The sequence below is a fragment of the Eutrema salsugineum genome, unplaced genomic scaffold, assembly GCF_000478725.1.
Source record: "Eutrema salsugineum unplaced genomic scaffold, Eutsalg1_0 scaffold_21, whole genome shotgun sequence".
Lineage (NCBI taxonomy): Eukaryota > Viridiplantae > Streptophyta > Magnoliopsida > Brassicales > Brassicaceae > Eutrema > Eutrema salsugineum.
The window spans coordinates 1,407,358-1,410,272 of NW_006256821.1; the positions used below are offsets into that span (position 1 = coordinate 1,407,358).

The 2,915-nt window shown below is 44.6% G+C and overlaps 1 non-coding gene across 1 annotated transcript; it reads right to left on the reverse strand.

Annotated features, from left to right (window-relative positions):
• Positions 1-265: 265 nt before the first annotated feature.
• LOC112086282 lies at positions 266-372 on the reverse strand. Its single transcript, XR_002899404.1, has one exon. It is a non-coding gene; the product is annotated as a small nucleolar RNA R71 (small nucleolar RNA).
• Positions 373-2,915: the final 2,543 nt, after the last annotated feature.

Consider the following 2,915-nt stretch of genomic DNA (forward strand, 5'->3'; position numbering starts at 1 on the left):
ATTGCTGAATATGGTCCAGAACTCAAAGTTCCATGGGTTAGCAATGGAAGATCCCTTGGAACACTTGGATCAGTTTGACAAGGTGTGTGATCTGACCAAGATAAATGGAGTTTCAGAAGACAGCTTCAAGCTAAGACTATTCCCATTCAGTCTTGGTGATAAAGCTCATCAATGGGAGAAGAATCTTCCAAGAGGCTCCATTCAAACCTGGGAGCAATGCAAGCAAGCCTTCTTATCTAAGTTCTTCTCCACCTCAAGAACTGCAAAACTGAGGAACCAAATCTCTAGCTTCACTCAGCACAGCAATGAAAGTTTTGGTGAAGCATATGAGAGATTCAGGAGCTACACAAATCAATGCCCACACCATGGGTTTAGTGAGGCTTCTCTTCTCAGCACACTGTATAGGGGAGCTCTTCCCAAGATTAGAAACCAGCTGGATACTGCTTCCAATGGGAACTTTCTGGGTAAAGAGATACATGCTGCTTTAGAGCTAGTGGAGAACTTAGCATTGAGCAATGACACTTATGGTGAAGACTATGACAGATCAAATAGATCTGAAGGTTCAAGCTCAGAACAGAGGCTCACCAGAGAAGTTAAGGAGTTGAGGAGTGAATTGGACAAGCTGAAATTCACCACTCAGAAGCCAATGCATTTTGTCGGAGAGTATGAGGAACCTTCTCAAATTTTTGAGAACATAAGTGAAGACGGTCTTACCCAAGAGGAGCTCAACTACATTGGGAATCAGAGGTTCCAAAGATATCAGTATGGTAATGCCAATCCAAACCTCTCTTACAGGAACACCAATGTAGCTAACCCACAAGACCAGGTCTATCCCAATTCTCAAGCTCCAAAGAACTTTGTTCCCAAGAACAACTTTCAAGGGTCATTCCAACCCAAGAATCAATTTGGTCAGAATCAGAGTTTTGGTCAGCAACAGCAACCATTTCAGGGCACTGGTTACACTTCACAGCAGCCAAAGGCACCACCAGGGTTTGGTCCACCACAGTTCCAACAGCAGGCGCCGGTTCAACAACAGTTTCAGCCACCAATGGTTCAACAGCAGCCACAGATGGGTACAGATATGGTTGGTATTCTGCAACAACTACTTCAGGGTCAACAGACTATGCAGCAGGAAATCAAGGAACTGAAGCAAAACCAGGCATCAAGCTCAAGGAACCAAGGTCACCTACCTGGAAAACCAGAACCCAACCCCAAGGAATATGCCAAGGCCATTACACTGAGGAGTGGCAAGGAGTTACCTGGTATTGAGAACAACAAAGTGATCATTGAGCACAATGATCAACCTGAGGGGGAGGCAGCCTTAAAGGATGATCAAGTTGCTGAGAAACCAAGGACAGAAAAGGGTAAAGAGGTAGCAAAGGAACCAGAACCAGAGAAGAAGTATATGCCACCACCTCCATACCAACCCAAGCTCCCATTTCCAGGGAGATTTAAGAAGCAACTAGTGAACAAGGCAAGAGCTGTATTTGAGAAGGCACTCAAAGAGACACCACTCACAATGCCTCTCACTGATGCATTCTTAATGATGCCAAAGATGGGGAAGTTCTTGAAGGATGCAATTCTGAACAAGACAAAAGAGCTTCAAGGCATGGTAGTACTAAGTCATGAATGCAGTGCTATCATTCAGAGGAAGTCCATTCCAAGGAAGTTAACTGATCCAGGGAGCTTCACACTCCCTTGTGCCATTGGACCTCTTCTATTCTCTGGATGTCTTTGTGATTTAGGAGCATCAGTCAGCTTGATGCCATTCTCCATAGCACAGAAGCTGGGCTTTAGAGTTTTCAAACCTTCAAAGATTTCTCTTATCCTTGCAGATAGATCAGTTAGATTGCCTGTTGGTATGTTGGAAGATCTACCTGTCAAGATAGGTGGTTTTGAGGTTCCAACAGATTTTGTTGTGCTGGAAATGGATGAGGAACCAGTAGATCCTCTCATCTTGGGCAGGCCATTCTTAGCAACTGCAGGAGCCATCATTGATGTGAGAGGTGGGATAATAGAGCTTCAACTTGGGTCTGAAAGGCTCAAGTTTGATGTGAATGAGATGATGAAGAAACCCACCATTGAAGGTCAATGTTTCTATGTGGAGACAATGGACCAGTTGGCTGATGAGCTGCTTGAGGAGCTGAACACTGAGGATCCTCTTCAAGCTGCTCTAACTCAAGAACAAGGAGATAATGAGCTCTTGGCTGAGGCAAGTGAAGGGTATAAGCTGTATCTGGACAATGCAAGAGAGCTGGGACCTGAAACAAGGTTTTTGGAGCTGGAACAAAGAGGCTCTGAAGTTTTTGCTATCAAGGAATCAGTCACCAGCCAAAGCAACCTGGACCAGGACTGGAATGAGGCGGATGCACCCTCTGTTGAGCTCAAGCCTCTACCAACAGGGCTCAGGTATGCATTCTTAGGCCTAAACTCTACTTTTCCCGTGATCATAAATGATAACTTGCTGGAGAATGAGGAACGTGCATTACTTAGTGAAATAAGGAAATTCAGGAGAGCCATAGGGTATTCCTTGGCAGATATTAGAGGAATCTCTCCTGATATATGCACCCACAGGATCCACCTGGAGGACCAAGCCATGTCCTCTATTGAGCACCAACGTAGACTTAACCCCAACCTTAGGGAAGTGGTTAAGAAGGAGATACTAAAGCTTCTTGAGGCAGGGATAATTTACCCAATCTCTGACTCAAGATGGGTGTCTCCTGTTCACGTTGTGCCCAAGAAAGGTGGGATCACAGTGGTGAAAAACGATAAGGATGAACTCATAGCTCAAAGAACCATAACTGGCCATCGCATGTGCATTGACTATAGGAAATTGAATTCTGCTTCTAGAAAAGATCATTTCCCTTTACCATTCATTGATCAAATGCTTGAAAGGTTAGCTAATCATCCTTATT